Source organism: Oryctolagus cuniculus, chromosome 8, assembly GCF_964237555.1.
Source record: "Oryctolagus cuniculus chromosome 8, mOryCun1.1, whole genome shotgun sequence".
NCBI lineage: Eukaryota > Metazoa > Chordata > Mammalia > Lagomorpha > Leporidae > Oryctolagus > Oryctolagus cuniculus.
The window spans coordinates 75,393,685-75,408,050 of NC_091439.1; the positions used below are offsets into that span (position 1 = coordinate 75,393,685).

Consider the following 14,366-nt stretch of genomic DNA (forward strand, 5'->3'; position numbering starts at 1 on the left):
AGCTGCGCTGTTCTGAAGCCAGGAGCCTGGAGTTTCTTCCAGGTCTCCCATGTGGGTGCAGGGGCCCAAGGACTTGAGCCATCCTCCACCGCTTTCCCACGCCATAACAGAGAGCGGGATCGGAAGAGCAGCAGCCAGGACTAGAATCGGTGCCCATATGGGATGCCAGCACTTCAGGCCAGGGCTTTAACCTGCTTTAATCCGGCACCACAGCACTGACCCCTAAATCTTTTTAAAAATAACCTTTTTGAGCAAGGTGTTCCAAGTTTCATATGAACTTTTCTGAAGGATAAACTACATATAAACAAATGTTAAATAAATACCTAATCTTTGAACATTCTCTGAAAAAAGATGTACATTTTCAAAATTACATTTGGTTACATTAACGTATTAGGAGATTCTGATAAGAGGGTAAGAGAATCATGACTAAACAATACAGAAAAATGTACTAAGTACCTTTCTATGAAGGGAGGAGAGAACTTCTACTTTGACTACGACCTTGTCTAAATATGATCAGAGTCGGCGAACTCAAAAGGCTTCCATAGCCTTGGCAGCTCATGACAAGAGCCTAGGGTGATTACTGATGCCATAAACAAGGGTGTCAAATTGTTAAGTCAACAACAGGAGTCACTGTGCACTTGCTCCTCATGTAGGATCTCTGTCCTTAATGTGTTGTCCAATGTGAATTAATGCTATAATTAGTACTCAAACAGTATTTTACACTTTATGCTCTGTGTGGGTGCAAACTTTGAAATCTTTACTTAATATATGCTAAACTGATCTTCTGTATATAAAGAGAGTTGAAAATGAATCTTGATGTGAATGGAAGGGGAGAGGGAGAGGGAAAGGGGAGGGTTGCGGGTGGGAGGGAAGCTATGGGGGGGGGGGAGCCATTGTAATCCATAAGCTGTACTTTGGAAATTTATATTCATTAAATAAAAGTTAAAAAAAAAAAGAAAAAAGTAGTAGAATGTAGGGAGATAGGTTATTAGCCTTGCAGGTTCTCTTTCAACTATTCCTGTCACGCAAGAAGCAACAGCAACTTCCCCAAAGGTGAAAGAGGGAATCACAGGTAATTGATATTGGTGGGCCCCGAGTCTAATTACAAAAGGGAAAGTACACTCCCTCAAACTTTCTCTACTAGTTATAATTTTTACATCACTGTAATTTTTTTTAAAAAATCAAAGCATAGCAGATCACAGGATAAAAAAAATAGTTTTACAATGAGATTCAGAGAGCTGGATCATAAGTGGAGGAGTTGAGACACGAACCGGCGCCCATATGAGATGCTGGCACGGCAGGCAGCGGCTTTACCTGCTACACCACAGCACCTGCCACATACACGTTCTAATACTCATTTCATTTTTAAATATTCTTTCAAGTATCTTTCTTTGGAAAAAATCAAAACATCTTTAATATGAGGGCATAAATACTCAGTTATTTATTCACACATTCATTCAACCAGGATTAATTGGGTATCTACAATGTACCCAACAGTGCTATACCTAATGATGTAACAATGAGCCAATAACAAAAAATACATGTAAAATTAAAACCCTAATAATTATCAGTAGGTAGAATAACATGGAACTAAAAAATATAATACAGCAACTGACATAGTAAACAGGTCAAGAAAGATATCTTTAGGGAAGGACGATTGAATTCATACCTGAAATAGAGGAGCAAGGGTTGAGGAAAGGGAGAGGCAAGAACTACTAAGAGATAACACAATGTGAACATGTTACCTCTACTCCTGAAAGATGTAGAGATGTGGTATAGACTGTATTTCAGCACCCAGACTTTGAAAACATTCCACATGTGTGAACTAAAATAACTTTAATCTTATACAGGGAAAGATAAATGCTACATATCAAGACCAAAAATATCAAAATGGTCAATCTTTGTACAATGTGCAGAATCATTGCTTTTTAATGACTACCAATAAGGTTTAGCCTGACATCACTACTCCAGTTAAATTCTCAACTACCCCCTCACCAATCAACAGCAAACGTGTCATAGGAATTGGAAAGTAACCTAAATTTTCATCAGAAAACACAAGGTAAGAATCTTTTGACAGAGAGTGTATATTTTCCTAAATTAAATAGTTAATCCATGGTAGAGTCCAAGTCGGCTGAATAAGGAGAAGACGTGCTGATTCTGACCAGGGAATGATAGCAGAAGAAAAGTGCAGGAACTGTATTTTTCCCAGGGGAGAGTTGGAGGAAACTTGCAGTGGAAATTCTACAGAAAGAAGAGGAATATAGTGGAGCAGCGTGCAACGTGTGGACACACAGCAGCAAGCAAGGACACCACACATGAAGCCCGCAGCCAGAGGCTGGAGGAGAAAGCAAGTTGAGAGCGAAGTAAAGACAGATTCTAGGAGCCCGAGCCACTATCAATACTACATGAAAGAGAATATTGTGGACCACACTGACTTTGGGTCTGGCCTGGAGCCATGGTGGGGGCAGAGTACCCTTCTAATATGGTGGAGGAAAAGCACATTTCTTTCTCCCCTTTACCCGACAAGGTGCGGGCAACCAGAGGGGAGAGGGGCACCATCTTAACACCAGCAGAGGCTGTGGCAGTTCTCAGGTGCCTGAGCTAGGGATTTTATGAGAGGGAAATATCTATGTTTCCCACTGACTTTGAGTCTGGCTGGGAGGGGTGACACAGGGCTGGGTACCCACTTAGGTTGGGAGGATGTGGGTACCTCACAATCCTATCACAGTCTCCAGGGTTTAAACTGCCAACAGCACCCACAGGCACTTGGCTCTGGAAACAACCTTCTCTCTCTGGATGGGGCAGGCTTGTGGAGTGGAGAAGGGATTTTCTGCACCCCATGACTTTAGGAATTCTGTGACTCATGAAAGGGTGTGGGGTGTAGCCAGATCGCTGGGCAATCACTGTGTGTGACGTCAGAGGCTCAGAACTCTCTCACTGCCTGAGGTGGGTCATTATAGAGGATTCCATGTTCACACAGAAGACTGTACAGATCCTTTGTGAAGTTTATGTGCCAGTATGGGTGAGGGTTGTACCCACTGCAGGCTAACACCAGGCATTATCACCTTGAAGAGCGCAGGTAAGGTTGTGAGAATGTCAACAGATATGATCATACACTCCCAAAAGAGGAGCTCAACCATGCCAAACCTGGGTGTCACCCTGGATTCTTACCCTACCCTTGAGCACTGATCAGAGCTCTCTGGTTCCACCCAGCACACGCCTCTCGGTACTCACTAGAGGAGCAGTCATTTCACTAAAGCACAGAAGCAAAGTTCAAACATAACACCCAACAGTGAAGAAAACCAACAAGTGTTTCCAGAAATACCTAAAAATAAATGCAGATATACAAGAAACAAGAACAAGGAAAACAACATGACTCCACCAAAGGAACACAACAACACTTCAACACTAGAATGTGAAGATGAAAACATTGATGAAATGCCTGAAAAGCAATTCAAAAGAATGATCACAGGATTACTCAAAAGCAAGAAGAAAATTCATTGACTGATGCCACAACTCACTAGGCTAATCCTCTGCCTGTGGCACCAGCACCCCGGGATCTAGTCCCGGTTGGGTTGCCATTTCTGTCCCAGTTGCTCCTCTTCCAGTCCAGCTCTCTGCTGTGGCCTGGGAAGGCAGTGGAGGGTGGCCCAAATGCTTGGGCCCTGCACCCCCATGGGAGACCAGGAGGAAGCACCTGGCTCCTGGCTTCAGATCAGCGTGGCACACCGGCCATAGCGGCCATAGCGGCCATTTAGGGGTGAACCAACAGAGGAAAACCTTTCTCTCTGTCTCTCTCTCTCTCACTAACTCTGCCTGTCAAAAAAAAAAAAAAAAAAAAAAAGAAGAAGAAGAAGAAGAAGAAAATTCATGAGTTAAAGAAATCCATACATGACAAGGGTGAAAAATTTTCCTGTGAGACTTTGAAGAGACATCAACTAAAATATTAGAAATTAAGAAGTCAATATGTCAAATAAATAAACAGTGGAAAGCCTTAACAGCAGACTTCATGAGGCAAAAGAAAGGATATCAAAACTAGAAGACAAATATTTGGAAATTTCTCAGACAAAAAAGAAGAAATTACAACAATGTTGGAGATTTATGGGATACTATCAAAAGACCCAACATAGGAATCTTAGGATTTTCTGATGGGTCTTGGGATTTCCTGAAGGTATGCAAATAACAATGGATTAAAGTCTATTCAGTGAAATAATAACAGCAAACCTCCCTAATTTGAGAAAAAAAGGGACATCCAAGAACAGGAAGCACACAGAACTCCTAATAGACATGACCAGAAAAGATCTTCAAAAAAAAAAAAGAATCTTCACTACACACATTGTACTCAAATTTTCAACAGTAAAACAAAGAAAAGATTCTTAAATGTGCATGAGAGAAACATTGGATTACCTTCAGATGATCTACAATAGAACTGACAGCTGATTTCTCATTAGAAACTCTACAGGCTAGGAGAGAATGGAGAGACATAGTCCAAGTCTTAAAGGAAATAAAACTGTCAACCCAGAACACTGCAACATGCAAAGATGTCATTTATGAATGAAGGTAAAATAAAGTCCTCCCATAACATACAGAAATTGAAATAATTTGTCAACATGTTTCAAGCCTTACAAATGATGCTTAAGGATATGCTACACACACCAACACAGAAAGATAATCATCACTGTGAAAGAATGTGAAGGCAGAAAATCTCCCAGTAAAAGTACAAAGAAAATCCAAAGCAGGAGCTGGTGCCATGGCTCACTTGGTTAATCCTCCGCCTGCGGCGCCAGCATCCCATATGGATGCCGGGTTCCAGTCCCGGTTGCTCCTCTTCCAGTCCAGCTCTCTGCTATATCCCAGGAAGGCAGTGGAGGATGGCCCAAGTGCTTGGGCCCCTGCACCCGCATGGGAGACTAGGAGGAGGCACTAGCTCCTGGCTTCAGATCAGCGTAGCTCCAGCCGTAGCGGCCATTTGGGGGCTGAATCAAATGAAGGAAGACCTTTCTCTCTGTCCCTCTCACTAACTCTGTCAAATAAAAAAAAAATTCAAAGCAAACAATATATTTATAGAAAAATGTCAAAGCCAAATTGTAACATTATCAATAGTAACCTTGAACATAAATGGTCTAAAGTCTCCAATTAAAAGATAAAGACTAGAAGAATCAATTAAAAAACAAGACCCATATATTTGCTGGCTACAAAAAACGCATCTCACCAACAAAAATACACACATACTGTGTAAAAGGATAGAAAAGGATACTCCATGCTCATGGGAAGCAAAAACGGCAGGTGTTGCCAATCCTAATATCACAAAAAATAGACTTTAACACAAAAACTGTTAAGAGACAAAGAAGTGTGCTATGTAATGATTCAGGGATCAATGAAACAGGAAGATGTGACTATAAGAAATGTATATATACCCAATGGCAGGGTGCCTGGTGAATTAAAACAAATGTTAGTGGATCTAAAGGGAAATATATAGACTTCAATACCATAGTAATAAGAGACTTCAACACCCCATTTTCATCAATTAATAGATGAACCAGACAGATAATCAACACTTTAGACCAAATGGACCTAACTGATTATTTAAAAAACATTTTATTCCACAGTTAGAGTACACATTCTTTTCATAAGTGCATGGACTTTCCCAAGGATAGACCATATGCTAGGTCATAAAACAAGTCTCAGCAAATTCAAAAAACACTGAACTTACACCATGTATCTTTTCTGACAATGGAATGACACTGGAAATTAACAATTAACGAATCTCTAGAAAATATGCAAACACATGGAGAATGAACAATGTGCTCATAAATGAACAGTGTGTCACAGAAAGAAATCAAAAGGGAAATCAAGAAATGCCTGAAAAAAAACTTAAGATAACAATACATGTCAAAACTTACGGAATACAGCAAAATCAGGGTTAAGAGTGAAGTTTATAGCAATCAGTGCCTGCATCAAGAAATCAGAAAGGCATCAAATAAATGAGATATCAATGCATCTCAAGGTCTCAAAAAAACAACAATAAACTAAACTCAAAATTAGGAGAAAATAATTAAAATTATACAAGAAGCATACAAAATTGAAACAAAAAAATACAAAATATCAGTGAAATGTAGAGCTCCTTTTTTTGAAAACATAAACAAAATTTATACACCAGTGGCTGAACTAACCAAAAAAAAAAAAATGAGAAGACACAAGTCAATAAAATCAGAGATGAAATAGGCAATGTAACAATAGATACCACAGAAACTAAAAGAATCATCAGGAATTAGTACAAACAGCTATGAAAACAGCCAACAAATTGAAAAATTCAGAAAAATGGATAAATTCTTGAAAAAACACAAGCCACCAACATTGAGGCATGAAGACACAGAAAACTTAAACAGACCAATAACAAAGACAGAGATTGAATTAGTAATAAAGACCCTCCCGACAAAGAAAAGCCCAGGACTGGATGGTTTCACTGTTGAATTATACCAGGCTTTTAAAGAAGAACTTATTACAATTCTTCTCAAACTCATCAAAACAACTGAAGGGGAGGGAATCCTCCCAAACTCCTCTGAGGCCAGCATCACTTTAATTCCAAAATAGAAAAAAGACACAACAGAGAAAGAGAATTCTAGATCAATACCCTTAATGAACATAGATGCAAAAATACTCATCAAAATACTAGCTTATTGAATCCAACAATACTTCAGAAGATCATTTACCCAGACCAAGTAGGACCTATCCCTGTTATGTGGATTTGGTTCAATATACACAAATCAATAAATGTGATACATCACATTAACAAACTGAAGAATAAAAACCATATGATTATCTCAATAGATGCTGATAAAGCATTTGATAAATATCCATAAGCTAATTGGGTACAGAAGGAACATTCCTCAACACAATCAAGGCAATATACAACAAACACACAACCAGCATTATATCAAATGTAAAAAAGTTAGAAGCATTCCCACTGAGATCCAGAACCAGATAAGGATGCCTACTCTTACCACTGCTATTCAATATATGTCTTGGAGGTTTTATCCAGAGCCATTAGGCAAGAAAAAGAAATCAAAGTGCTACAAATTCAAAAGGAGGAAGTCAAACTATTACTATTTGCAGATGACATGATTCTATATACACAGGGAAATCAAAAGACTTCACTGAGACTATTGTAACTCAGAAGAGAATCTGGTAAAGGTACAGGATATAAAATACACAAAAATCAACAGCCTTGGTATACACAGACAATGACATGGCAGAGAAAGAACTTGTAAGATCAGTCCCATTCTCAATTGCTCCAAAAAGAACCAAATAACTTAGAATAAATTTAACCAAGCAGGTGAACAATCTCTATGATAATTATCACAAAATAATGGGAAAATCTTCTGTGTTTGTGGCTTAGAAGAATTAAGATCATCAAAATGTCCATATAACCGAAAGCAATTTACAGATTTCATGCAATCTCAATCAAAACACTGATGACATCATTCTCAGATCTAGAAAAAACAATGCTAAAATTCATATGAAACCACAAGAAAGCCCAAGTAACTACAGCAATTTTCAACAAAAACAAAGCCAGAGGCATCACAATCACAGATTTCAAGACATACTACAGGGGCCGGCGCCGTGGCTCACTAGGCTAATCCTCCGCCTTGCAGCGCCTGCACACCGGGTTCTAGTCCCGGTTGGGGTGCCGGATTCTGTCCCGATTGCCCCTCTTCCAGGCCAGCTCTCTGCTGTGGCCAGGGAGTGCAGTGGAGGATGGCCCAGGTGCTTGGGCCCTACACCCCATGGGAGAACAGGATAAGTACCTGCCTCCTGCCATCGGATCAGCGCGGTGCGCCGGCCGCAGTGCACCAGCCGTGGCGGCCATTGGAGGGTAAACCAACGGCAAAGGAAGATCTTTCTCTCTGTCTCTCTCACTGTCCACTCTACCTGTCAAAAAATAAAAAAATAATAAAAAAAAAATACATACTACAGGGCCTGGTGCTGTGGTGAAGTGGGTGAAGCCACAACCTGCAGTGCTGGCATCCCATACATCCCATATGGGCACCAGTTCCAGTCCTGGCTATTCCTTTTCTGATCCAGCATCCAGCTCTCTGTTATGGCTTGGGCAAGCAGTACAAGATGGCCCAAGTCCTTGGGTCCCTATATCTTCATGGGAAACCCAGCAGAATCTCCTGGCTCCAGATCGGCTCAGCTCTAGCTGTTGTGACCAACTGAATAGTGAGAAGACACCACTCTCCCTCTCCCTCTCCCTCTCTGCCTCTTCTCTCTCTGTGTAACTGTGACTTTCAAATACATGAATAAATCTTAAAATAAAAAAGACATACTATAGAGTAGTTATAATGAAAACAGTCTTATACCAAAACAAAAATAAGACATGTAGACCAATGGAATGGAATAGAACAGAATCCCAAGAAATCAATCCATGCATCTACAACAAACTAATCTTTGACAGATTAGAGCAGCTAAAATCAATTCCTGGATAAAGGACAGTCACTTCAACAAATAGTGTCAGGAAAATTGAATCCCTAAGTTCAGAGTTATGAAACAAGACCCTCACCTTTCACTTTTTATCAACTCAAAATGAATCAAGGAGCTAAATTTACAACCTGATTACATCAGATTACTAGAGGACAACAAAAGGAAAACTCTGCAAGACATTGGCATAGGCAAAGACTATTTGGAAAAGCCCCAGAAGCACAGGCAATCAAAGAAAACTAGACAAATGAGATAACATCAAGCTAAGAAGCTTCTATACTGCACAGGAAAGATTCAACAAAGTGAAGAGGCAACCGACAGAACAGGAGAAAATATTTGCAAACCATGCAATTGATGAAGAATTAATAAACAGAATCCACAAAGAGCTCAAGAAACTGGACAACAACAAAACAATGCAATTAAGAAATGGGCAGAGGACTTGATTTGTATTTTATTTAGAATCAAAACATCATTTGGTTCTCTAAAATTTTCATCAGTTTAATTAAAATGTTAAAATTCTTAATGCAATGGAAAGAATGCAAAACAAATGTCACATATCAAGGCACAGGACCAGAAATTTAGGGAAACAACTTCATATGTCAGTAATCCAAGCAGAAATCTTTTTATCACATTTTATTATCACACCAAGGACACTAGTACATATTTCCAATCACCATCTTATTTTTCTTTTTTTGTAATTTATTCCACAATGGAAATAGCTTAAAATACAATATGGCTGTTTAAAATAAGACAGATAATAAATACTTTGGTACTATATAAATTGTAGTGTAAGATAATCAGCTTTACATTTTGTTTAAGCTTCATAGTAAGACATGTTACTTTTGTTATAGTACTTTGTCCTCAATCTCCCCATCTTTTCTGACTGCTCTCCCACCACAGACTTCATGTTTCACTGTTAACTGACACTCTTGTATAGTGGAGATAATATTGCTGATAGCAACGTATATCCTCAATATAAAGCAAACAGATTTTGTCACTATCCAATTGGGAAATCATGCAAGAGCTGTCAGTCATACAGCAGGCAAGATTATATTATCAAATGATATACCTGTGACACACAGTGCAAAACCAAGCTCAAAAGAGACTAATTAATATAAAGGCTGTTTTGTGCTCTATGTTGGAAATCATTCTATTCTTACATGAATATGAAATTGGTGATTTAATAGGCTTTCACTTTTATAATAACTCTTATCTATTCACTGTCAACAAAATATATGTGAGAAAGTCTTTTAATTCAACTAATCTGAAAGTAATTCCATTTGGTTATTGAAAGTCATATCTAATATGTGTACAATTACTTTACTGTCACCGTAACATACTTCTGGGGTGTCATATCAGATAGATAGGTTCAAAGTCAATGCAGATGCTGCCCCTCGTTCTCTTGTAATGAAGAAATACATTTTAACAGCTTTGTGTCCAAAATAAATCACAAGCATACATGCACAAAGAAACATACATTTAGCATATATACAGCTTTGCTTCTATATTTGGTACAGTTTATTTACTGAAAAATAATGTATCTTTAAGATTTTGCTATAAATCTGGAAAGTTTTCCATAAACTCAGAATCATAGCTCTATACTCATGGTAAATAAGGATAGGTGAACTATTATGTGGATGCACATAATAACTTAAAATCTAGTCTAATCGATTTAATCAGTCTAACTTTAAAATTAAAATATAGCAAATGTTATTTAATGGGTTTCATATGTTATTTGAAGAATTAAGTGTTAAATCCTCAGGTCTCATTCATTCTGTTCACACATCATCACACTTCCTCTTTACAAACTTAAGGTTTAAAATGCCCAAAGCATCTCAACATAAATAGGTTTTAACTACAACACTTTGTCATTAACATCAAACTTAACATTTCCATATGATGTGATTAAATATTTAAGGTATGCTTTCTTTGTTTTAAATTACATATTTATTTGGAGAGGTAGAGGCACAGAGTTCTCATTTTCTGATTCATTCCCCAAATACCCACAACAGCTCAGGCTGAGCCAGGCCAAAGCCAAAAACCAGAAATCCAATTTGAGTCTCCCATATAAATGGCAGAGAATCAAGTATTCGAACCATCACCTGCTGCTGCCTGGGGTGCATATTAGCAGGGGTTTACACTCACAAGCAGTGCCAGGACTCAAATTCAGGCACTCAGGGGATGTGGGTGTCCCAAGTGCTAGCTAAACTGCTAGGCCAAACACCTATCCCTAAAATACATTTTATATATAAGTACAGTATTATGGCCGGCGCCATGGCAACAGGCTAATCCTCCACCTAGCGGCGCCGGCACACCGGGTTCTAGTCCCGGTTGGGGCACGGGATTCTGTCCCATTTGTCCCTCTTCCAGGCCAGCTCTCTGCTATGGCCAGGGAGTGCAGTGGAGGATGGCCCAGGTGCTTGGGCCCTGCACCCCATGGGAGACCAGGATAAGTACCTGGCTCCTACCTTCGGATCAGCGCGGTGTGCCGGCCGCAGCGCACCAGCCGCGGCGGCCATTGGAGGGTGAACCAACAGCAAAGGAAGACCTTTCTCTCTGTCTCTCTCACTGTCCACTCTGCCTGTCAAAAATTCTTAAAAAAATTATATATAAGTACAGTATTTTACTACTGAGGTAATGCATGTATGTGTTGCTTATTAAAAGGCAAAATAAAGTTAAAGACATCTTCTCAGCTACAGAATATTGACAATGAATTCCAAGAATAGAATTACCAACCCTCATATATCAAAGGCAGCTTCATCTTGCACTCTGTACAATACCTAGCAATACTGCAACCTATGTCTTAGCAAACTTATCTTTCCTTATGTCTTTTTCTTTTCTATAATTCCATGAGACTTGCATCTTTGTTTTATATTTTTTCTCACCCACAAACTATTATTCCTAATTATCCTTTATGATCAAGAGCTTGCCTCATCCCCTGAAGTCTTTTCAAACAAAATTCAGTATGAAATGTTATTGTCATGCTCTGAACTCCCGTAGTCCTCATTAGACATGTAATCTCTTATTGTCATGGGCTGTTAACTCTGTGTTTAAGCATCAACATCATATTCCTCCCAACTGGCCAGTAGTTTGTGAAGAATGGGGAGGGGGGACCTCATAGTCCTACACAATGCCTAGGCAGCACTTCACACATGATAGGCCTGTCACGGGAACGTTGTGAGTAACAAAATACAATGCAAAGTTGAATAACTGTTGTTGTAAAAACAGTTTTCATCCTATACTTCATGAGTCTGATGGAAATTAACATTTAACAGTGTAAGTATCTTTAAGTGCTGATTCTCTGACAGTAACAGAAATATTCATCAATGGGACTTTACATGAGTGCAGTAATAGAATTCATTCACTACATTTTTAAATTTAGCATTATCTCTACTTATCAATTATTTGGGGCAGTGAACTTTTCAGAGTGGGGAGCTCCAACTAAGTTCTAATCTAAGACTAACGTAATACTGCATAAGATGCAAAATTAGGAATATGTTCTGAACTAGTATGAACCTAACCCAATCAAAATATCAAATTCTGGACTCTTTATCTTTCAAACAAACAAGACCACTAAAGAAAGCTACATTCACCCTGGAGGAATGTGTTCTGATCAAACATCAGGGTCCTCAGAAATCTCAGGAAGACAAACCATTTCCCACAGTAGGTTGACCAGTTCTCCTTCCTTCTCTGTCCCTGCTGTATGGTTTACATGAAGGAGTGTCTATGTTAGGCAAGCACTTAGAAACATCTCAATATCATATATTAGGGACATTGTCTTACAATAATTACAATAACACCCCAATCATCAGCTCCATAGGTTGCTACTTCTAAGAATATAAATTTCCTCAAGTATGACAGACATTGCCCCAGGTCAGTTCTGTGGCTCAAGGTATATCTTTGGAATTTGTACCTGTTACAAAGCAACAGAAAAAGAAACCGAAACAACTTACATTGTAGATTGGACTAAGAGGATTAAAAACCTCCCCTTAAGAACCAGCTTTCAAAAAAAATCGGTAGCAACAGATATATAAAACAACTAGCTGTTTGCTTCTCTGTCCTCCCCAAGGCTTTATGTAAAACATGAGTATGTTATTTTTAAGTGTGGGGAGCGGGGGTTACTTTTCAGCAGGAAGGTATCCAAGCGAAAGGATTTCAGAAATTAAAGCTGTTAAAACTAAGCAGGGATTTTCTGTCTTAAGGCTCCCATTGAGGAGAGGTAGGAGAAGTCATAAAAACATTAAAAGGTAAGAGCGCTGTGACTTCAAAAATGGATTTTTCTTTCTACCTGCAAATACATGAGGTCCCACGAGACGGGGCGGGTAGGAGGGGGTTGCTTCTCATTCTCAGAGAGTAGAGGAGGAGGGAGACGCTCAGGATACACTCAAGGAAACCCCGAGAAATTTCACAACTCTTTGCCATAAATAGCCATTCTTCTCACTCCGGATACCTCCTCCCTGACATCAGCAAGGCTCAGCCGCCACGCGCAGAGCAGCACCATTCACAAATCCCTCCGTCACCCCTGCGCGCACCCCAGCCCCTAGCTGGTATCGGGACCGCAGCCAACGGTCGAGGGGGGCCGCGGAGCCACCTGCGGTTCAGCGCGGGGCTGACTTCCTGCTCAGGTGAACCAAGGCAGTGATTAGTCCCGAGCGGGAACACACACGAAGGAACACGAGCGCGCGCGCACACACACACGCACACGCACACGCACCCAGGGGCCCTTGAAGCGCCACCACAAAGCAATTTGTTCACTCAAAGTCACTGCTGTTCCAGCCGCCGCTGGGAAGGCTTTCGCCTCCAATCCAGGAAGCCGGCGCCAGAGGACAAGCGGGCGGAGGCAAGAGGCGGTCCCGGCCCCGGCACTGCGGCTCCTCCGGGAGCTCCGGCTCCCTGCCACCTCCTCCCCTTCCCCCGCTCCACGGCCGTCCCCGCCCCGTCCCCCGCTGCCCGGGCGCTGGCGCTGGCCTGCCGCCCCTACCTGCGGGACCTGGGTGGCGAAGTAGTGGGGGGGGGGAGGGGCAGCCCGGAGCCTGCGCCAACTCTTGCCTCCCTGGCCGGCCCCGCTCCGCATCGCCCTGGAGCGGGCCGCCGCGGGGAACCGAGCGCGCAGGAAATGGCCACGCAGCGCGCTGGGAGTCGCGGGCCGGCGGCGAGCGAGCCCGTCCGCCTCCCTCCCACCCCGCCCGGAAGGCCAGGTCCCCGCGCGGCGCACGCCGGGCCCACGGCCGGCGCCCCGGGCCTCAGCTGGGGGCTGCTCCCAGGCGACCCGGGCACCGCGCGGTCACCTGCCGGGCGTTCATCCCCCGGGTGCAGTCCCGGCGCAGCGGCGACGCGGCGCGCAACCCCCCGGACGCGGGGGCACCAGGGGCGTTACTACCTTGAGGGCTCCACGCCGCTGGTTAAGGCTGCTCCCGGGCACTGAGGGATTTGTGTCTTCGGGGCACGGGGGTGTCCTTCCTGGTCCCCTCCTCTGCCCTCCCTCCCCCGTCTCGGCCGTAGGGCTCCTTCGCTCCACTCCCAGTTGCACGGAGTCGAGCTGCGTTATTTAATAATCCTCCTGCTCCTCCTGCCTGCGCCAGCAGAGCCGCTCTGCCCGAGCCACCGCTTCCCAGTCAGTCATGTTGTGGAGAGAGAGGCGGATTGGCAGTCGTTCGGCGACTATTTGTGGTGAGGGAGAGAAGAGCAGAGCTAGAGGAGGGCAGGGGAGGGACGTGGGGAGGCGCTTCCAGGAGTGTGAGCGCGCGGAGTGCGACTGTGTACGGGGTGCGAGGCCACCTCCCCGGCAGGCCGCGCTCCCGGGCTGTGCGGAGGGTGCGGGCGAGCGCGGCCTTTATAGCGGGGAGGGCGCGGGGGTGGGGTGCGGCGGAGGCGGCCTCCAGGGC

At 42.4% G+C, this 14,366-nt stretch overlaps 1 protein-coding gene across 7 annotated transcripts in view; it reads right to left on the reverse strand.

The window, feature by feature from the left end:
- Positions 1-14,285, reverse strand: part of CCSER1 (coiled-coil serine rich protein 1) — a 1,459,660-nt gene extending 1,445,375 nt beyond the window's left edge. For 6 of the 7 annotated variants that reach the window (XM_051819560.2, XM_002716991.5, XM_051819561.2 and 3 more), the window contains exon 1: positions 13,862-14,285. The gene's annotated coding sequence lies outside the window, so the exon portion shown is untranslated. Of the gene's footprint in view, positions 1-13,462; positions 13,711-13,861 lie in introns of those variants that run through there. The other variant, XM_051819559.2, reaches the window with a different exon arrangement.
- Between the last annotated feature and the right edge of the window lie 81 nt (positions 14,286-14,366).